The 23,371-nt window shown below is 40.8% G+C and overlaps 1 long non-coding RNA gene across 6 annotated transcripts in view; it reads right to left on the bottom strand.

Moving 5' to 3' along the window:
* Positions 1 to 23,371, bottom strand: part of LOC106043150 (uncharacterized) — a 60,153-nt gene that overhangs the window by 14,151 nt on the left and 22,631 nt on the right. For 4 of the 6 annotated variants that reach the window (XR_007168881.2, XR_001211532.3, XR_001211533.3 and 1 more), the window contains 2 exons: positions 20,847 to 20,930; positions 10,547 to 11,600 (listed from right to left, as the gene is read on the bottom strand). This is a non-coding gene — a long non-coding RNA (uncharacterized lncRNA). Of the gene's footprint in view, positions 1 to 6,295; positions 6,426 to 10,546; positions 11,601 to 20,846; positions 20,931 to 23,371 lie in introns of those variants that run through there. The other 2 variants (XR_010830083.1, XR_010830082.1) reach the window with 2 other exon arrangements.

Genomic DNA, 23,371 nt, shown 5'->3' on the forward strand with positions numbered 1-23,371 from the left:
TCTCACAGCAATCTATATTCTGGTAAACACTTTGTGCTAGGCACCATCTAGAAAGGTTTATCATTGCTCTATAAGTGGCATACTGCACACAGCAGGACGTGCCGCAGCACAGTGTCTGACATAGCGGATATAGATTACTGTTAAGATAAATTCATCCTTTTTGATCTGAACATTTCACCAGCTTCCAATCTGAAGTCTTGATATCACCCTGTCAACCAAAGGGGATGTTATTAAGCAACGGAAGAGTTATCAAAGGTTTCCTCAAAGTTCCTTTTAGGATGTTTTCTACAAGAGCAAAGATATATGTTTATTGGGGGTGAGTGTAAGACTCATCAAAAATGCTAGACTAAAATCCCTGTAGATATAAAGCATCAGATACTGAACAGAAGCTTCAAGTGTTTTTCTACCCTGTCAAAACCAGATGCCTAAACCATCGACTAATTAGGCACGGAAAGGTTATTAATTCTCTCTTCTGCTGTCTGTGGCTGGGTGCTCCCTGCCCCCCAGGACACCAGTGACAGCCACCTGAAGTAATCGTCTCTCCCCAGCCATGTAACTCAGCCTGCGACCGGCAGCAGTGGGGACAAGTGGCTGTGCCTCTGCCCGGGTAACCACGGGATGCCAACCTCTTGGGACAGGTCTGATGACAGCAGGATCTCCCACTTTGTCCTGGAGCTTCCTGCGTGCTCCACAGCTCAGACATGGATGTGGGGTTCCAACCAGTGAACGGGGGACGTGGTGATAGGGTGGTAAGTAGCTACCAGCCTGTAGCAGTACCCATAAACCAGAACACCAGAGTAGGAACATGCTGGGATCACACAGGCTGGGACTGGCTTTCATGGTGCAGTCTGTGGTGAATCTTGAAATGGTGAAGTCATTTGCCTTGCCATTAGCTGCCTGGATGGGCAAAACTTTCTTCTCCTTTCATGGAGAAAGCCATGGAAAGCCCGTGTATTATGCCAAGGTTCATGGGGGGCTGGCCACGGCTGCTACTTCTGTGCCCCTGCATTGCTGCAGGGAAGCATTTCCATCAGCAAGGCTGGGAGAGCAAGCACAGCTCTTGCCAAGGCTGGCACAGCCCCTTGCCTCCTCTCTGTGCCAGTTTCACAGCTCCTCAAGGAGACACAAATGAAAAAAAAAAAAAAAAAAAAAAAAGAGCTATTTCACAGTCCAGTAAGCGTGAGACTTGGTGTAGCCTGAGAGTGAGGCATGAAGGCGTGACTGGGAAGGGAGCAAGCAAGGTCAACTGCTGCCAGACTGAAAGGCAAGGGGGAAGCCCTGGGGGACAAGCTTTGCTTCCTGACCTGCACTGCGCTTTTCCTGCGTGCAGTTTTGTCTCAGCAGGATGCCTCCAGCTGCAGACTAGTGTGTTTGTAGGGGACTGGCGTCAAAAGCAGTAGGTATGCATGGCAGTAGTGTACTTGGCATTCAGATGGACTTGGTGGGCTTGGAATGGGGCTCTTGATGTTGGCACTGCCACCTCTGTGGTGGGCATCATTGTGCTTTTGGAACTGAACTGAGACCTACTCATTCATTGCACTCGTAAGCATCAGACAGCAAAGCAGAACAAAATGTGGTAGATCTGAGTTGTGTGTCTGCATAGAAATCATAGTTATGATTAGCCAGGTCCATCAAAGTATTCAAATTTCATGTGCCATTTTCAATCTGAGATTGTAAATATCTTTATTTTGTCAATGCACTTATATCTGAGAGGAGAGTTTATGAATAATCCTAATTCAGTTTAGTTTGTTTATAGCATAAATAGGTGCGTGTTGCATCCTTATCACAACAAAGCCCGTATTGTTTAGGTGCTTGTAATTTTGGCAAATGCATCTAAGTTGAAATGTTGCATGCTTGGACTCAGTCCATAGGCAGAGCTTCTGGTTGCTGGAAGTAAAATGTATTCAGCAATCTTTGAATTGTTTGTGCTTTGATGCCATATATTCCCCCCAAAACACAGCATGTTGTTGTTTATCCTTGTAGTAACATAAAAATGGGTGAGCTGAGTCATTTAAACTGCCTTGTTTTGTAAATCTTGCAAAGATTTACAAATAGAACTTAAAAAAAAAAAAAAAAGCGCAATTTTGAAATAAGTTGCTTGCCATGCCATGCTAAAACAACACATATTTTTCCAGACTTACACCTCTCTCTCTCTCAACGTCTACCCCCTCCCATCCCCCATATACACAGGGGATTGAGTTGTTTGACTTAATGGTTCAAAATACCTGGGCTTTTTCCAAGATCCTATACATTGACAGCAAGAAATTGCTGTTACCTAGCTAGCAGCCATACAACTCCTAGGGAGACCCTTTCCACAGGAAAACACATTTCTTTGGTATGGGGTTCCCTCTTGTAGGATCTTTTATTTTTTCCCATCAGGCTTGTCTGGCATTTACAGTTTAACAGAGACTGGTCATTAAAGCCTTGAGGGTAGGGTTTTTAACTAAGCTGCAGCTTGCTCAAATATTTATAACTGGTAAAAGATTTTAACACTTTACATTTTCTGTTTATTATTTGTTAGGGTGGATCATTCTCTCCCATCAGATAAGCCCCACTAAAGATGTGAAGGCATCAGCAAAGGGTGTTCATTCTGCTCACCAGCAGGTGGTGGAAGGAAGAAACAAGGAATGAGGTCTTATCCCATTTTCTTCTCTGGCTGGCTTTCACAAACATGACCATTTTCTTATTGTGGTGCTTCTAGAGCAATGTAAGTAAATGTAATTACTCCCACTTTATGGAGAGGGACTGTAGCTCACCCAAAATTAAAGGGAGGGAGGGGAATGTGAAGAACTAGGGCTGAGATTTCAGCCCTCTATGAAGAATTGCTGTGAATTTTTGCAAGTAAATTCTAGTTGAAATCTATAGGAAAAATAAAAATAAAAAAATAATGGCAACCATATTAAATAAAAACACTGTGTACTAGGAAGGCAAGTGTACTAGGCTGTCTAGTATAATCTGTGCTGCATAAGGATCATTAGAATTGTTTTTCTTTGAGCAACTGGTAAGCAAAGAAGTTTAAATTCAATTTTGTGATTCATGTGTGTATTTACACCTTAGAATTGCCAGAAAATTTCTTGTCATGAATTTCTGTGGGTAACTTCATTAAACAACCGGTATTTGCAAAGCCAAGGCAAAAGTTCTGCTGTCTTCATTTACTACATTTCTGGTCCAGCAGAGAACGTTTCTTCTTCATACGTGCAATCTCATCAAAAACAGTGTAACAGCATTTATGTGGCTCGTTGCAGAACTCTTTGCAATAATGAGTAATGAAAACCCAAAGAAGTGATGATAATTTCATAATTCAAGACATAACATCTGTAGTTAATAGCCGTCCCAGTGTATGTATAGGTATGTCAAGCCTATTGGAAAAATGTCATTTTTGACAGGATTATGTTGCTTTCCATGAATATGCTCAAAACTGAGAACATGAACCTAAGCAGTTCGTGCACATTTCTCCTTTGGTGCTGCTGCTGCCAGGTAATGCTGCTGTGTTCACAGCTGGGCCGCCTGGCTGCAACCCTCCGCTTGCCAAGAGCCTCCCAGGTCAATTTTGGACAAGCAGCAATCTCTCTTCCTTAGTGCATCACTTGTAAAATGGATAATAATGGTCCCCTCTCTCCATATGTGTTAACATTAGTGATGTTACATGTGGCAATGAGGACCACACACGTAGCCCTGCCATATTCAGGATCATGCCATCTAATTAGGCTGCATCCAGAGCTAGGATCCTCCCTAAAGCACGCCCTTGGCTCAAGGTCTTTCCACTCTGATGCTGTGCTAAGTGCAAAGCTTTGTTAACAGTCAAGGATGTTATCCCACATGCAAGTCCACTGGCTTTGTTCATACCAAGAGAAAGCACTATCCAAGGAAACTTTTTGCTTGCAAACTGTCATCAGCTATGATGTGAGAGAGGATGAGCCATGGTCCAGTGGCTTATGTATTTAAAAATACAACTAATGTGAAGTTTGACATCAGTTGGCTAAAAGGGACAAGTAACAGAGTTCAAAGGAGCAGCTTACCACAAGCATTAAGACAAAGCTTCTTAATAAATGCCACGCCACAGCTGCAAAGCAGCAACAGCAAGTGCCCAGCTGCTAATGGCTTTCATGCTCGATAATGTAGAGGTGCTAAACCAATCTTAATGCCTAAGTAATTAACAGTGTGATATTTTTTAAACAACTAACACTGGCCTATGACTACTGCTGTAGCATTAACAGCTGAGCAGCTTTGTTACTATCTGTGTCTTTTCCTGTGTAATCCTTTCAGTGTGAAAAGTCTTTAAATTTAGTTCTCTGGAAGAGCTGTGAAGGGGCAAAGGAGTCAGCAGTTATAAAATACCCACTAGTTTACAGAACGCACAATTCCATTTATATGTGGTAGTGTAGTATGAGCAGTGGTGTATTATCAGTTGCTTGAAGTAACTTACATGCTGCAGTTTTGTGCGCTTCCTTCTAGAAACAATAACTATATTTCCCCAAACACTACAGAAGGAAAAGCAAGAAAAAAGTAACAGGAAGTGTTTCTTCTTATAGCATAGAAAAGCCTGGTACAACAGATATGTTGAGAGTGCTTTGAAATGATGCTTGCATGATAGTAGGTTATGTTTACATTCAAGAGCACACAAAATGCAAATCAGGACAGTCCCATCAAAAAAAAAAAAAAGGAAAAAAAAAAAGCTTTTCTGTTCTGAACAAGCTATTTTAGCTGAATGTTAAGATAGTATCTTGTTAAAAACACATTTGTATTTTTAAGTCAGGTGAAGACGCACAGGCAAGTGGAAGGTGTAGTTTCAAGTGTGGAAAGAATATGCTAAGTTAAACCATGTCCACTGCACTTAACCTATTATGTGTCAGACCTCCAAGCATATCAACGTGATGAAATTTAGTAAACGTCATGCAGTAACAGACAGTAGTGCAGTTACTCCAGGCTACTGTTCACGTTGCTGGTGAGTTGTATACATCACGTGCTGACATTATGCGCCATCATTTTCCATCAGAACATGAATACCTGGCACTGCAGCAACAATAGGATCCAAATGGATTATGTTTCTCAGTTCAAACATTTTTCTTGTTTTCTGGGGATTTGGAGCACAGTTTGTCTTGCTTTAACTTTGATGAGAGCCTTGGGGCTTTTGTTTCACTTGGCATAGTGAGATGTAGCAGGACTTCATTTATGATTATATACCGTATATTTTTAGAGAATATATTGCTGAAAGAAAACTACTGTTTTATGAAGGCCCCCATGTTCTGCAGGTGCAGCACATGAAGCAGGGTTCCCCTGACCCTGCTCTCAGGAGTTCAGAGTAATTGCTGTTTCTTCTAAGTGCAAAAAAATGGTTTAGGAAATTTGTGATTTGACTTCTTAGAATCATAGAATGGTTTGGGTTGGAAGGAACCCTAAAGATCATCTAGCCCCAAGCTCCCTGCCATGGGCAGGGACACCTTCCACTAGAACAGTTTGCCCAAAGCCCCATCCAGCCTGGCCTTGAACATTTCCGGGGATGGGGCATCCACAACTTCTCTGGGCAGCCTGTTCTAGGGTCTCACCACCCTCATAATAAAGAATTTTTCTTATATCTAATCTAAATCTACCCTCTTTTAGTTTAAAACTGTTACACTTTATCCTATCCTGCCTTTAGGAATGACAAAGGGCAGATCCCAGTGGATGTGGTTCCTGATCCAGTAGATATGCCACTGGAAATGGCAGATGCAGCAGCCAGTGCAAAAGAAATCAAGCAGATATTGCTGGATGCAGTGTCTCTGTCATGTGATGTCTCAAAAGCCGTGATTCCAAACCATAATCATGTCACAGGCAAGGCCATGCTCTTATCGCTTGGCCTGAAGCTGGGAGATCGTGTCGTTATTGCAGGACAGAAGGTATGCTGAGTAACTTGGTGGGTTTGCAGATGACACCAAGCTGGGTGGTGTGGTCGACACGCTGGAGGGAAGGGATGCCGTCCAGAGGGACCTGGACAGGCTTGAGAGGTGGGCCCATGCAAACCTCACAGAGTTGAACAAGGCCAAGAGCAAGGTCCTGTACATGGGCTGGGGCAATCCCAAACGTGAATGTAGGCTGAGTGGTGAGTGGATTGATGAGAAGCCCTGATGAGAAGGACTTGGGGATATTGGTGGTATTCTAGTCATTATAATCTTCCCCAGTTCTTGGCCTAAAGAATATGCAGAAGTGGAATAACCCAAAGAGCATCTGAAAGGCCAAGCAAAAGGGGCTTGTCTTCTCTTTACACCATTTCATAACTTGGGATTGGGGTGACTATAAAATATATTCTAAATTGACTGTCATATCTGTTAGAATGTTATCTTCCATAATCACCTTTTGAGAATTCCTTGATCTAAACAGGCTCCTTAGTTGTACAAATACATCTTCAAATACAGATGATAAATTCCAGAAGCAATACTAGCAGATTCCTGAAGGCAAAAATAGGAGAGAGTGAGAGAAGTGAGAAAGAAAATTGAGACATTGGAGTGATGCCTGTGAAAATTTAGTTGGCCTGAAGCTGGGGCATGTATCGGAAAATATGTGGTTTAAGCAATCAGTTTTCTACTTCAGGGGATGAAATGAAACTTTTGCTCTGAAACTAATGTGTGAAATTGTTTCCTTATGTCAAATCCCACTTAGCATGTAAATTAGAAAGAAGAAAAAAAAAAAGAGACAGAGAGATCTGCTTGCAGTGGTTTTATTTGACTCTTTCTATGATTGGCCTTTATTACTATCACTGAATGAGAATTATTGTTGTGTCTTTACTGTCCTTTCACTGCAGATTGTGGCTATACCTGCAGCTGGCCCCAATTTTTCTGTCCCTGAAGACAAGAGGCAGAATATCACCTTGTACTCACACTGCTAAACTCACTGCACCTCTACCCTCCCCCAGACAAGGACTTTCCATACCTGCGTCTGTGGACAGTCACTCTCAGAGGCCAGCCAGCTAACCTGAGCCAAAACTGGCAGGGACAGAGCTCAGAGGTAATTGAATGAAGTCGAGTCTTTGGGTGCAGCACCACTGCATGCCTCTCACAAGCTGGGCAGTGCTCCTGGGCAGGCTGCCACATTCCAGCAAGCCACATCTCCTCACACTGCATAGCAAAACCTAAAGGCTGCTCTTGGTTTTGCTACTGGCCCATTTCATCCCTCTTGAGGACAGTAGTGGAGGAGGAAGAGGCCTTTTTATCACCCTTATCTGCCTAAATCCTTCACTGATTGCAAAACAGATTAACTACAGAGTTTCTTTTTTCCTTCTTTCCTTTTTTGTTTTTTTTTTTTTTTTTCATCAGAGTAGTTAAGTTTTCAACAGTAGCTGGTCTGCTCAATTTGGCACTGCCTTGAGATATCAGTCTTCATTTCAGTGGGCAGTTTCCAATGTTTGTGGTCATGCTGGAGGTGATCAGTGCTTATGACTATCAGAACCAAGCTGCCTCAGATGTGCTCCCAAAGATCTGAGACAATAGAAATGAACACTAATAATTTAATTCTGGGTCTAATTTATTTTCATGAAAGCAAAGCTTATTGCAGAAGTGTAATATACTCAGCTTACTCTTGATAATATTTTTGAATGGCATCTACGTTTTTTGTAAGTTTCTGTACCTGGTGCCACCTCCTTGTTTTATGTTACAAGTGTATGCATGAGAAAATATTCCTTATTTTGGTAATTCCTATAACTGCATGTGTACAAAGATGGAAACTTTTTTTTTTTTTTTGAAGGATAGCATTGCAGTTAGTCAATGGAAAACAGATCCTGTCTTGAGTTTCTCTCACATCTTTTGTGTCCCTTGTTTGTAATTCAAATGTCGTACTTCTGTGAAAGCTGGTTCTGTGGTAGAGGACAGTGCTGATGGGTAGGGCTCCTGTACTGGTAATTTGCTGCCCCGGTGACTTGTATGACCACCTGGATATGATATCCAATATTCATTACAGGGATAGGCTCCCACTGAGCTCACTGCAGACTGCAGCAACTTGAGGGGAAGCTCATCAGGATCACCTAGCTGCTTGTTGGTTTGCAATTTGAGTGTTGTTGTTTGTTGTTGTTTGTTGTTTGTGTTTGTTTAAAACCAACATAAAAAACATAGGAATGCCAGCAATAAATGCTTCCTTAGAGTCATCAGGTTTGCTGGTGTGATGAGCTTAATTAAAATTAACAGAGCACTTTAATTATGTTGTGATTTTTGTCTCTAATGGATTACCCTCACAACCTACCTTAAATAAAGCCATGTGGTGCATTTTGGAGACCAATTTTTTGCCTGCAAGTAACATATCTATCAAACGGCCATTTGACCAACTACTCCAAGCCAAAGGAGAGAACTATTGCCCCCTGCTGTTGCCCTCATACAGGGTAAACCTAGGAGCAGTACAGTGCCATCTCTGTATAGACTCAGCAGAAAGCCAGAGTCTCTATTGTAACTGCCTGCCCTGACAAACTTTGAAGTGAATGTGCTCATGTTCATGGCCTCAAAAAACAATAGTGAGTTTTTATTTATTATTTTATTTATTATTTTATTTATTTATTAATATTTATTCCATTTTACAAGCAAGCCAATTAATATGTAAAGTTGTAAATATATAAATATGGCTTCCACCAAGCCAGTGCTGAACCAGGTATCCTGGGATGCACTCTGGCTTCTTCATCCAAGAGACTCAGCTAGCTGTCTTCCTTTTTCTTGCCTATAGCCTGGCACGTGTTTCTCAGACAGGCTGGCTCGTTTGACTGACGAAGGTTGTCAGATGCTTTTTGACATTAGGTGTCATGCTGTGACTGGAGCTGTGCAAAATAGGTCCTGCTGCAGTAGTTTGTCAGCTGCAGTGAATCCTGCTGTCAGTTTGCTGGGCTGTGTGCTGTGTTCTAGCATAGGCCTTGGCACTGAGAAGTGTCCCTTGCTCTTGTTAATCCTGTCATCAGATTTGCAACGCATGGGGGTTGGTACCATCCGTGCTGTTATTCAGCTTCCTGGTGACCAAGTGGTTAACCTGAGGTTTTTGAGGGGCAGACTGCCTGCTGAGTGGACAAAGAGAGGCTGGAGATTTACCACCATGTCACCTAATTTTAGCACAAAGTTGAGGCATAAAGCTGAAAGGGCTCTGTGGATTACCTTGCTCCTATATTTTGCCTTTAGTGTAAATTCTGAGTGTTATGCTGCTGACAAGATAAAAAGTGCATGATTTGAGATGGTTTCTCATATCTGCCTTTCACTCGGCCTTTTCCTGATGCACTGAGGTGAGCAGTCCCTTCACCAAAAGGTGGATGTCCTGCCTGGAAAACTGCATGCCTTGTGCCAAGGCAGGTGATAGATTTTCCCCAAGGGGGAGGATATTTAAAAAGACAAATAGAAGTGGGAGGTGGTAATGAGCCTAATCCCACTTACTACAGAAAGTATCAGCAGAATTAGAAGTGTTTTGGTTGCCACCACCTGCCTGCTGGCCTGCTCAGGAGGCACCTCAGGGCTCTTCAAATTCTTTGAGGTGTCTCAGCTGCTGTTTTCTCAGTGCAAGTACTTCCTGGTGCCTGCAGTTTGTTGTAACAGCTCTGAGGTAGGTGCAAAGTCAAGCCTTATTTTCCACTTACTAAAATGCAAAGTTCTTATTTAGTTTCCTGGGATTTGGTGTCTAGCAATTTGCTTAGCAGAATGCAAGCCCACTGCATGCTACTACAAGTATTACTGTGACTTGTAAGACCACTTTTAAATTGTGGTTTCTTTTGTTGCATTTTGTCCCAAGATGCTAATTTACAGTGAAAATACTTAATTGTGTGTCTGGAGACTGTGTGCTTGCTCTAACAAAAATGCAAGTTTATGGCTTTCTACTGGTCCTATGTTAAGGAGTTCAGATTTGTGAGATGCCACTGCACTTGTCCTAGCATTTCTTCATGCTTTATCTGCACTTTTATAGTTGTTCTGTGTCCGTACTGCATCGTTGTATAGTAGAGACCATAAACTCTATAGGGAAATCATTGTCTCTTTCAAGACTATTAGCACAGAGCCTCAGCTGTGCATCCCAAAGCCCCAGCTAAAGTAGTTACATTTTTCAGTAACATTAAGAACAAATGTGTGCTTTTCTTGGGTGGGGTTATTGTCTAAATAACAGCTTGTTAGCAATCTGTCATGAAGAGGTCATCTACCACCATCCCCTTTTCTCCTCCTTTATCCCTGAGCTTGTGCCTGCACCCAATTTCCAGCCAACACAGATAACTGAATGGTGAAGGGGATATCCTGTGTGTGGTATCAGTACCATAGATTAAAAAGCTGTAATTGTTGATTTTTTTCTATGTTATTTTTTTTTTCTGCCAAGTCCATGATGCTTGCTGGCTGGACAGCTGGGTTCACTTCCAACCCTGCTGCAGTGGCATAGATGTAGGAATCATAAAAAGCAGAGGCGGGAGGGGGTGAAAAAGCAGGGATGCCTTAAACTGCCCCTGCTGCTAGGGAAGAGATGAAGTCACACTAAACCATGAGCAACTTATCAAGGTGGAAGTAATATACTGAGCTGAGACTTTCTGCAATAGCAGAAGATGCTTTTAGTCTTTTGCTAGAAAACAGCCCAGGCACTCTAATAAAGTTGCAGTATAATATATATACTGCAGTTAAATGCTACATTGTTCACAGTGCAGAAAGGTTGACTACAGTAACAGGATTTCTTATGTAAACCTACAGGAGGAGTTCAGGAGTCCTGTTGAACTCAAAGAGGTTGCATAGTGGGTCAGTACTACTTAACTTTTTTTCTGCTAATAAATAATCTTCTTCATTAATGAAATTAAGAAAGCTGGTATTATTTGGGATTTGCACAACTTAACATTAACATATATAACTTTTGGAATAACGGTTCCAAGGAAAAGTTAATATTAGCTTCTGCTGACCTGTCTCGACTGTGTTTAAGTTCTGAACTTTGGCTTTGTACAATGGTAACTTTTAAAATATTTGCTTAAATAGCTGCTAGTACATACTTTTGAAAGAAACGATGCTGTCAACCATAAGAAAACTATTTTTCCTCCCCCTTCCCCTGAAACTTTTTTTGCCATTTATTACAAAACTTGCAAACTGCCTTCAGTAGGATAGCTGGGGGGGGAGGAAAGGATCAGTAAATTTGTCTATTAATTATACTGAGAATTATACTGAGAAGACAATTTTCTTATGAAAGATTATTTTTATGGTGGGATTTCTTGCTGAAAAGTTTAAGCAAAACTAAGAGTGGAATTTGACTCTGAAATCTAGATTTCTCCTGTCCTTCATCCAAAACACAGCTGTGCAGCTTGATTTGGGTGCTAAGGCATTTGCATGTATATTATTTTGGCTGGCAGGTACCAATGAACTAGAAGCCTCGTTTGTACTACAGAGGCCTGTCAGTATAGGTTTTCTAGCAAACCGTCACACAGCAGACAAAGCGTGTACTAAAACAAGATCCCTTTTGCTGGGAAAACTTGGAAATGCTGTTGTAAAAATAAATGTCACATTCAAGTTATATTACTTTTTTTTTTTTTTTAGTACATAAATATTTGCCCATCTTTGAATTAGAAAGCTGACCTCAGTTTCAAAGGTGATGCATGAGGTGCAGGTAGTAGCTGACTCCTCTGTGGGTACACTCTCCCATTGGGCAGGTATCTGTAAAAGAAAAGGCTTTATGGCAGCATTTGAGCTTTGGATATTAAGCCCAAATGTCAGCCCTGAGTGTTGACTTGGCAAACTTGCTGTTGAGCAAGCATGCATATGTGAGTTGCATCTGGAAGCATCTCTGTAGGATACAGGGCTTTGATGCCAAATCCCCCTCCTGTCCTTGTTCAGGAGAAGCTTCTCCTGCAAGAGCCTAGTGCAGTGGTGGGTTGCACTTTCCAGGTGATACCAAAACGTACCCACTACAAGTGGAGATGTTAGCAAAGAAGTCAGGCACTTGTAGCAGGGGTGATTTAGAAGCAGAGTTATATACTCTTGTCCAACCTTTGTAGTAGAACCCAGAATAGCTCTGGGGGTCTACTGGGCTTTTATGACCTGAGCCAAGGGTCCCTGTCAAATGAGCTTAGAGTCTTTAAAATTTTAGTGAGAGTGAAAATAAATCCCCTGCTTGGGTTTACTCTACACTGTGAGCCTAGTCTTGGTTATATTTTTGTTGTTTTTATCCAATCTGTTCCCTGCTAGCTAGCCAGGCAGCTACCTGCTGCTGCTTCTAGTCAGCTCATGCTGGGATGATTGTTGGCTTAGCAGGATGCACATTAAGTGGCACTAAAAATAAATAGGAAATAGGGCTTTCTGGCCTTTTGTTGTTGTTGTTGATTTGTTTTCCTTCTTTAAATGAAAGAAATTATTAAGATCTTAAAATCATTAAAACAGAAAGAAAACCAAGAAGCACCTAAACTGCAAATACGTCCTGAAAGCAGCGCTGTGTGGGAGGAGATGATGTTCTCCGTGGGTGCTGTGGTGCAGGCATCTCCCAAACAACCCATTACACTCCCACAAGGAGCTCCACAAGGTGGTGGCACTTCTTGAGGTGGAGCACACAATGCCACAATAAGTCACTTTGAAATATTGCATAAGCAGCTTCAGAAATAACATCTTTTGACTGAGGCTCCCCAAAGCCTAGGGTGGGGTTAGCACAATTTAATTTTAAATGACCCATTTGCAGGAGACAAATGAGACCATGCTAACTCCCTCCTTTTTTTTTTTTTTCCCCAAATGTTGTAGCTGTATAGCAGTCGTGCCAGACTGGTTGTTGACAGTCTCTAACATAATTTGTCTGTACTAAAATTAATACTGTACTTTGTGCTATATTTGTATCTATCCTCTTTCATGTCAGATAAGTTCTGGTGTGTGGGATGCATAACTAGATTGACTAAAAAATAATTTTTAACACTGTGATGTCTACATGCTTCCTGCAGGTAGGAAAGGTTGGGGTTATTTTAATACCAGCAGTTCTGATGTAGTTTACTCTTTTACCTGTCATTTTATTGGGTTGACTTTTTATAAAACTATAGTATGGAAGTTGTATAAACCTCACAATAGAGGTTTTTGCGCAGTGCAGCAATACAAAGCTTGCGATACTGTGAGGGCTGTCTAGAGCTTTGCATTAAGAAGTAGTTCTGGAAACAAGCTCAGCTGTAATTATAAACCTTACAAGAAAACTGAAAAATGTAGAAGCAATATTTTTGAAAGATCAATTTTTCTGTTAATAAAATTAAACAAATGGGAAAAAAAAATCTTGAATCTGTGTAATTCATTTTTGGCAATGATTTGCTAATTGGTGTATAGGGAATGATAAGGAAAGGATCCACTCCCCTGTGTCCAGATTAACCTTTTGAAGTACTAATAGTCCAAGGCACCTGTAGCATATCTGTAGTCCAGAAGGAGCATTAGCTTCAGCTGGGAATGTGAACCACAGCACTTGAATCTTGCACCTGTGCCTGCTACCTAGCTCAGGAGGTTGGCTCTGTGCTGCAAGTGTCATGCTTGGCTGCAGCAACTCTCTTCATACTGAACTCTTCCCAACAGGAGGGAAGAGAAAAGAGGCTTGCAGTCCTGTTTTGGTTACAGTCCAGGAGGCATTCCCCTCCATCCTTAGGAGATAGGAGGTGTCTGAACTTTCTCCCATCAGGTGGGGTAAATCAGAATGCAGAGGTGCTTTGATGCTCTCTGTGGACTGCACAGGGAGGCTGGTGAGATGATTTGATGTTGTACTAACTGCTTCCAGTAAAGGTGATTGCCTTCTCCTCTTTTCAGAGGGCAAGACAAGTGGTAAATACCTTCGAAAATATTTATATATACGTATGTATATTATTGTCAAAGATATTTCTTTAGGTTTGTGTATGGGAAAGCATAGCAAAAGTGGTAACAGGAGAGCGTCAAGGTTAACAGTTCGATAGCTAAGGATCTGCTCTTCTAAAGTTGAAACAGACAAGGACGAAGATTTGAGCGACTGTCTGGCTTTACTTTCTTGAGACAGAGTTCTGATTAAAAGCCCTCTTAAAGCTAAAGCAAAACCATGTCTTATTTGCCTACCTTTGTGAGTGCTGAGAATGGCAGAAGAGGTGCTCAGCAGCTGTAAATAAGCTTGGCTCTGATGCCAAGACAGCTGCAACAATTGACATCAGCTGAAGGCATGTCTATAGCTAAGTATAACCTATAGGTATTAAAGCATGATTTACAAAGGCTCTTAGCAGCATAAACCCCATATGTTTTATAGCTGTTGAAAAGGAGAGGAAACTGCCTGACAAGTAGAGGCATATTTAGTAGCATTTTTATATGGATGAAATTGCCAAGTTAGAGGTTTCAGGAAATAGATTTGCTGTGATACACAGCACCACATAGTTCAAGCACGTAATACCCCAATCATTCAATTTATCACAATCTATCACGTTAACTTGGTTAATTTGACACTGTTTCCTGCCAACGTTGGTCTCAGACAATTCTCTTTCTCACAATTCTGCATTGTCTGATAATCATGCAAGCCTGTGGGAAGGACTCTAAAGAAAAGGAGCTCTCGGTATTATGTATTAGGGGTAATGGAGGAGTGGGGGAGGTAGAAAAAAGAACTGATCTCAGTTACATTAGCATTACTTATAATTCACTTAATTTTTGAAAGCAGCAGTAGTGAAATAGTGTTGCTTCCATGGTGTGAGTAAATGATGGCAAATTTCAACTAAATATGCCTCGAAGGAAGGTTGATTCTCCAGGTCCTCATTGTTGAAGGAGTGGATAATGAGCTGAAATGTGATAGAGAGACAGCAAGGGCACAGAGGATGTTCCTCCTGGAGTGGTAAGATCTTGCTTAAAGGTCCTATAACCATCTGAAACCTCCCTCTGGGTAGGTGCTTGCTGAGCATAAGAAGGCAACCGAAGAGATGCTGTTAAGAGTTTCTCATAGAAATTTCAACATTTTACCAGTGTCTGCTCTAAGAGCTGATATAGAGACTCTTTTACTGCAAAATCCACCACTAGGAAGGTAGTGATACTGATACCCCAACCAAAACACTACTGCCCAAATTGCTAACACTGCACACATACCAGACTGACCTCAGGTGCAGAAATAAGAGAGATGGGCTACTGCCTAATGTCAAGATACAATTCCTTGTAGTCTAAGCAAAAGGTAGTGCTAACCAGGCCCAAACTGCAGAACAGGGGCAGATGGTAAATGGTGAAACAAGAAAATGGATAAAGATGTTACCATTGGTGGTGGTGGTCCTGTGGGGTAACAGCCACAACTCAGTGCATAGGTGGTGATCGAGAGGTGGCAAGTCACCTCTTTGGCACAATCAAGGCTGGATGTCCTAGTTTCCCCTTGAGTTGGAAAATTAGGTAGTCTCTAACAAGGCTGAAGAGAAGAGGAAGGTGTAGTTAGGCTGTACCTTTGTAGATCTGATAATCACAGAAATATAGAATTTCCCATTTTCCAGTCACCAGGGACTTCACCTGACTGCCAGGACTTTTCAAACATGATGGAGAGAGGCTTGGCAACTGCATCAGCCAATTCCCTCAGGACCCTGGGATGCATGTCATCAGGCCTCATAGACTTGTACCTGTTCAGTGTCATCAAGTGATCTTGAACCTGCCCTTCACTTACAGAGGGAAGGACTTTGCTCCCCCAGCCCTCATCTATGGGTTCAGAGAAATGAGAGATGGGAGAAGCCTGACTGGCAGTGAAGACTGAGGCAAAGAAATGTTGAGTACCTCAGGCAAAGACATTCTGAAAGATAGCTGAAGAGCCAAAGGTGATTGTTTTGCCTATTACTGGCTTGTTGTTACTGAATATCTTCTAATTGATCCTGTATTGTGTGTTTTTTCTTTAATAAACACTTTATTTTTTATGTGGAATTAGTACTCATAAGTATTACCTGTTAAATGTACTGCGGGAAGTTTTTATTATTCCCAGATACCTAAGTACAGGCCAGTGTCAATTTGATTTTGTAAGCTTAAGAATTTGGAATGTGTAGCAGCCCCTGACTCCTCCTGACAGAAACAGATGCTACCACCAGACTCTTGATGGTGTATGCATCAAAATCCAGGCTTTCCACATTGTGTGATATGTAGGAGTGTCTGTTTGGTGTATATAAAAACAAATGGGCATACAGGGTAGATGAAATGTACTGACAGCCTAGGGTGGTAGCATCTAGATCTCTGCTTAGAAGGGTTTCTTTGTTGAGTTTGTGGTCCCTTTTAGACCTGAAGTTTCAATTGTAAATGTGAACAAACTTCTACATCTGAGATGAAAAAAAATATATATATTCATTTTAATTATAAAAGAACTAGTGTTTCGTGTCTGGATATGGGCTCTTGACAGAGAAGTGAAAAGAGCTACAGTAAGATCAGTAGCACTGATGTAATAATTCTTTAGAGATGTCACTAAGAAATTCCTCCCTGCACTGGATGCATGCAAGGAAGCAATGCAATGCCCTGAATTTATACTGACTGCAATAATGGAGCAAACTATTTTTGTCATAAATTATATGTAACTTGCACTTAATTTTTTCATTTTGCGTTGCTCACAATTTACCTTTTCAAAGTCAGAGGTCTGTTGATGCATCCCAGCTTTCCAGCTCAAGTGTCAGACAAAAAGCCTGTATTTTAGGGCAGGTTCTCTTCATGTTTCTGTTATTCAGGATGGGCTGTTGGTGTTGGTGAGTATCACGTAACAAATAGTAAGAGAACAGTAGAATCAGTCCTTGGCTGACATTTGGGTGTTTTAGTTGGCTGGGGGTCTGTTTACAGAACCTGGAGTGAGGAGCATGTTGTGATTGAACCTGGCAGGCAGCTAAGCACCACACAGCCATTTGCTGACCTCCCCCTTCCTTCTTTCCCCCCAAGTGGGATGCGGGAGAGAATCGAGGTGGGTGGGGAGAAGTAAAAGCTCATGGGCTGAGAAAAAGACAGTTTAATAGAACAGAAAAGGAAGGGAAATTATGATGATAATTATAATAATAGAAAGTACAAAGCAAGTGATGCACAATGCAATTGCTCACCACCCACTGAGTGATGCCTACACTGTCCCCGAGCGGTAGTCCCCCCCACCTCAGCAAACCACCCCATGTTAATTGTTCATGGAATTTCCCTCTGGCTGCTTTGGGCCAGCTGTCCTGGTTCTGTCCCTTCCCATCTCCTCGGGCACCCCCAGCCTCCTCGCTGGCAGGGGAGCATGAGAAGACGAAGAGTCTTTGACTTAGTGTAAGCACAGCTGTGCAGCTAAAACACCAGAGTGTTATCAATGTTATTCTCATCCTAAATTCAGAAAAGCACCATTCCACCTTCTAGGAGGAAAATGAAACTCTGTCGCAGCCAATATCAGGGCAGGGCAGCACCAAACAAATCAGAGTATCCTTTCAGGGATGTACTCTCAAGTCGGTGTAACTAGTTTTCTTGCTCATATATCTGAAATACAAGGTTCCAAAACAAGCATCTTCTGGGATATAGATGTAAAATTTGTATAGTGTTAAAAAAAATAAAAAGTTTTAAATTTAGGTATTCTCTGTCACAAATACATAATGTTTTCTCCTGCATTTAAAGATGGCATATACATCATGATAAAAAGAGATCAAATTGAGGTTGCATTGATAGAATCAGTTCTGGTATTTTCTTGATTTTGAGACCTTGCCTATCTGTATGTTGGGGGCCTTGTTTTGGTTGATGTTGTTGTTGTTGTTAGTTTTCTTTGCTTTTCCTCTGTTTACTTTTTTGTTTGTTTGCTTGCTTTGTTTTTCTGTGAGGTTTCTGAAAACAAACGCAATACATCTCATGGAAGCTGTTCTGCTTCCTGTGTAAAAGATCATCGGTGTAAAAGATCATCAGTGTAAAAAATCTATGGCACAAAATTGCTGTGTGAGCTACCAAAGTGGAAGGCACCCAGGGCAGGATGTCATAGATGCCAGTGAGGCCCTGGATCAGGATGAAACATCAACTTCACTATCTTTCTGTTGCCAAAAAATAACAGTCCCTCTTGTAATTTCAGGTTCCTGTTGCACTTTGCAGTTCTAGGTGACAGCAGAAAAGGCTTCCTGCTTATTCTTGTTCTCTGTCCACAATCGACTACAGGTACCAGCAGCCTAGCAGTTTCTCAGTGAATGAATTAAATAAACTTTGTTTTTCTTTCTGAGGGTAACACTTTCTATAAACTCATGCTGAGGAATCAATTTGAATCCTATGTCCCAACACCTCCCTACACTTTTAGTTCATCTTTCTCTTGGGTTTGAATGCTTTTTCAAATTGGGAAATGATACGTAACCTGAGAGAGTCAGAGCCTAGTTTTGAAGGAAAACAGGTAAGGGGAACTACATGGTCTGTTAGGATAAATCCAAATGGGAAAAAAAAATGGTAAAAGCATTAAAAAGTGAGGAGAGATGTGCAGAGTTTCTCAAAGGTGAGCAGATGATTAGATTTTGTTGTTGATTCTTCTTTTTTATTTTAATATGTCATCTAGCAATTGTAGTTTGTCATTATAACAACACATTAAGTGATATGTAAATGAGATAAAAGTATGTTTGTTTGCTTTTTAATGCTTCAAATAAAGCTAAAAATCTATTTGGGAATCTTGTGAATGTATTTGAAATACAACTCTCCTTTTACTGCCAAATGAAATCTTTTGCAGAATGAGCTTCCTGTTTGCAGATTGCATTTCTCCATGGTGTCCTGGATTTGGTTGGGATAGAGTTCATTTTCTTCATAGTAGCTGGTGTGGTGCTCTGTATCAGATCTAGGATGAAAATAATGTTGATAACACACTGATGTTTTAGTTATTGCTGACCAGTGCTTACACTAAGTCAGGGGCCTTTCAGCTTCTCATACCATCCTGCCATCAAGGAGGCTAGGGGTATGCAAGAAGCTGGGAAGGAACACATCCAGAACAGCTGAACCAAACTCACCAAAGCTGTATTTCTTACCATATGGCATCATGTTGATAACACCGGAGAGAATTGGACATGAGGGTACCGTTACTCAGGGACTGGTAGGGTATCAGTTCGCTAGTGGTAAGCAATTGTGTTGTACATCACTTTTTTTGTATATATATATATATATATTGTTTTCCACTTCCTTTTGCTTTCCTACTAAAATGTCTTTATCTCAATCCACTAGTTTTATTTTTATTTATTTATTTATTTCCCCTCCCCCCCATCCCACTGGGAGGAAGTGAAGGAAAGATTCATTTGCAAGGATCAGGGGAGGTCTCCACTCTATGAATAGTACCTGGTGGTGGAACAGGAATCAATATAAGAAGGAAGTTAAAAAAGGGGACAGCTTATGTATGTGAGCCTGTAGCACCTGAAGACCAAAGGTCAAACTCCTGGGATTTGCCCCCTTGCATTAAAATAAAATAACAACTCTGAATGCAGATGATACAACTTAAGCGACATTTCCATGCCAGCAATCTACGTAAAGAGCAATCATCCAAATGCAGGAGAAGAGTGAAAAGAAAATTAAATAGCTGGAAATTGAATATTTGGAGAGCACCAAGGATGCAGAACAGCTAAACATAATTAAATTGCATACAAATAAATTAGTTGCCATAATGGTCAAATTAGGAAATAAAGCACAGAAGTATAATCCTGCCAAATATTTGAGTAGAGCACCAGAACTGGAACTCATCTGAACTGACAAATGAGAGGGAGATTTATAGCTCTTTCCTAAATTTACAAACAGTTATGAGTATTTAAATTTTCTTGTCACATCTTGAAACAAACACAATTCATCCTTCCTGAACCTTGTTAAAATCCTAAAATTAGTTCTGTTCTGTAAAGTTTTGAATAAATCTTTGTTGATGTCTTTGGCTGAATTTGTTAGACCTAATGGTCTCAGTCTGCTCACATATGCAGTAAACTCAAATTCAAAAAGAAAGTTAGGGTTGCGAATGTGTGAGAAACAAATCCTTGCTCATCTAAACACTTGTGAACCAGAATGGCTGCCACTGGCACAGCTCTAGTAATAACAAAGTCTTGTACAACATGAGCCATGGTTGTGACCTAATTTGACGAGTTTGCACTTGGAAATACTGCAGACAAGGCTAAGCAGCAGCGAGGTGACCTTTTAGCACTTCCTGAATTCACCAGGATGAATTAGATGCTATTATTTCATCATCCCCCAGTTGCTTGTTGTTGCCTTTTGATGCTTTTGATTTGTTCAGTAGGATGAAGCCCATTAGTAGGTGGCAGCACCTCCTCTGTATGCATAATATGTCGCTGCCACCAGGGCTTGGAGCAGCAGCCGAAGGAAGTGTTTTTTTTTCCGAAGGGAAGTATCATCTAGTATTCTTAAAATAAAAAGATTAAAACCAGAACCAGAAGGTGCCACTGAGGCCAGGAGATGCAGTGTGGCACACCTATCCAATGTGCAATATCTCCCCAAGCTGTAGCTGTCCCCTAACATACATGGATGTCAAAGAATGCACCGATTAGGTTTCCAAGGGACTGTTTTTTGGGCTGGTGTTTGGTTTTGCTTTTTGTATTGTTGTTGTTTGTTTTTGTGTGTGGTTTGTTTGTTTGTTTTCTAAACTTTGACCTTTCTGTATGGCTCTGTTAGGATCCCTGTTCTTCCAATCTGAAGGTCTTTTTCTGATGGCTAAGTGTGCATGTAGGTCTGTCTTTTGTGTTGACTGTGACTTTGGGCTGGCAGGGAAACAGATCTTTTTTTTTTCTTTTTTTTTTTTTTTCCCCAATGATAAATCTCCACATGCTAAATTTTGACCTTTTAGGGAGGGAAAAATATGAAGGTAGTAAATGATCTATAGGAAAAATCCAGATACTAATAAATACAGTGAGAACATAGCAGCATAGAAGAAGAATTGGTTTTCTTAGGTCCAAATTTTTGTTTTGACAGTATGAGTATAGATGCCATTTATTCACCTTTGTGACTTGTTTACAAAGGCAGATGTATTCTTACCTTCTTTCTTATATTTTGAGCCTTCTTTTGGCTTAGAACTTGAGGTTCAATAATCATATGCTGAGTCTGCTGGTGTTTATTTTTCTGGGAAAAACAAATGAAAAACCTTGGATTTGCACAGTAACTGTGAGTATGACAGTCCAAAATGGTGGCAATACAGAAATGATTAGCTCAGCCTTCCGGGCCATTCATGCTCTGCATCATAGGAACACTGCAGAGCCATTCATGATTTTGTCTGCTTTGTATTTTCCTTGTCTCTTGTAATGAATTGAGTGAAGATGCATGAGCTGCCCTGTGTTCAGCATGCAAATAACTTTGATGGCTAGGGTAATGGAAATGCTGAATGTTATGAGAGAACCGTATTTGTAAGAACCCTTTAAATAACATATTTAAACAAACAGTTGGGCAGTCAGCACCTCCCACAGATATGAAATTATCTCCAGCTTCCAAGAGGGGAAAAAAAAGTTTAATTTTTCATTTCTTTCATGGTCTGTATTTATTCAAGTAGTTAACATTCCTCTCCTCATTAAAATTGCTAACTTGTTAAAGTCTCTGGTTTAAAAAAAAAAAAAAAAAAGAATTAAAAAAAAAACAACTCCAAAATATGTTCTGCTGCCAAAAAAAAAAAAAGTGTGAAAAAAAATATCTTTTACATTTCAATAAATGCAAAATAAAGGCCAATTCTACCAGAAGTTTACTATGCTAGGAAATAAGGAAATAAATGTCAACTTAAGCACGCTGAGATGTTGGCTATAATGGTGTCTGCACTGTGGCGCATCGTGGCTTTAGTGGGCCATGTTTCCAGCCTTGGAGCTTTGAATTCATCTGAGCTCATGCTGCCTGCAAATACATTAAGGAAACGCTGGTGGTATGTTAATTGATACTCTCGAAAGGCTTGTTGTGATGCATTTGTGTGACATACTTGTCCTTTCTAGGCTTCTTCCAGTTCCTCTACATGTAGATGCTACTCCAAGGTCACCAGGAGTGAGTGGCTTTTTGCACGTTGTATTATTCTTGCATTCTCTGCCTCTGTGGTGGTGTCTTCCTCTCCTGACTGTGTCACCCTTGGCTGCCAAGAGGCAGGATGTGCCCATATTGCTGGTGGCAGTGGTTGATGCAGCTCCAGGCAGAGCACCACAAACCTGACAGATGGGCTGTAACAAGTGAGTCAGAGTTGTTGCATAAGCTGCAAGGTGGTAAACCTTGCCTACCAGAAATGTTCCCAAACCAGAAGTCTTCTCCTGCTCCTGTCCTCAAAAATCATGGAAAACATGTGAAAAGATCCTAAGATTACACACATCTTGTGTTGTGGATTTTTGTATTTTAGGATGCATGTAGTTTACAGTTTCAGGCCTAACTATAATCTCTAGGGATAGAGACATAATTAAAAGGAAAAATGTGCTTGTATGTGTGGGTGGGCGTGTAATATTCTCAGGCTTATGGCTTTAAGAGGAAATAGTAAATAGCATATGAAACTCCATAAAATGGTAACCGTCGGTGGTTTTGTTCCTCAAGGATCATGCACTAGCCTAAAGAAGTGAAACTGTTACTTAATAGGATAGACAGTATTTCCTCAAAAATGAGACTGGCAGGTATTAGGCATGGGCAGAACATTGTCAACCTAGTGTTCAGTATAATTAAAGTTTTCTGCTAGAAAATGTGTGACAAGAAATTTTCAGCAGTGAATTGTGTTGATTATTTGCAAAGGTTATAAAATACAAGCTTTTTTTTTTCAGAAGTAGCATGGAACAAATGTTATTTTTCTTCAATTGCATGAGCTATATGCCACCTTAATCCTCCCACAATGTAGTAGATAAATCAGAGTCAAATATACACATAATTGAACTACTCTATTTAAGAACCTAGTATGCCAATAAATCAATATTTACTTGCTGTATATGCAATATATACATGACCCATTCACAGATGAGGTTTCCCTAACTGCTCAATACACTTAAGTAAGGAAACTGCTCAATACACTTAAGATCTTAGTAGCAATGACTAAAATACAATCCCGATAGCATCAGTTGAGTACAAACAATTTTACAAAATAGCATGGGACTTATATAGGGTTTTCTGGTAGCCTCTTTGTGATACCGCAAATGTGGACCCACAGCAGGCAGAAAACCTCTCTAGAGAGGTTGTCTGGATAGCAAATGGGTGCTTCAGTGCCCCTCCGTGAGGGATCTCCAATTACTAACACCCTCTGCATCTTTTTGCTGGCCCAGCTTGTAATATAGCTGGTTGGTTGGTCCAACTTTTGTACAGTTGTCCTTTCCTGGGTCTTGCCCGTTACCCACACATCCTCCATTTTTCAGCCCTTGAGCATTGTATATGTTGCACAGGGGAGCTTCAGAGGAAATAAATTCACAGAACGTGGGATTTATTGCTGAGAAAGAAAGTGAAATGATTGTTACTTTATCTAGTAAAACAAATGTGTCCTTCCCAACAGAGATGATAATTCCTTCTGAACTGAATGCTGATAGATTTTACCACTAAATATGTAATTTTCAAAAAAACTCAGA

The sequence above is a fragment of the Anser cygnoides genome, chromosome 3 (genome assembly GCF_040182565.1).
Source record: "Anser cygnoides isolate HZ-2024a breed goose chromosome 3, Taihu_goose_T2T_genome, whole genome shotgun sequence".
In the NCBI taxonomy this organism is placed as follows: Eukaryota; Metazoa; Chordata; class Aves; order Anseriformes; family Anatidae; genus Anser; species Anser cygnoides.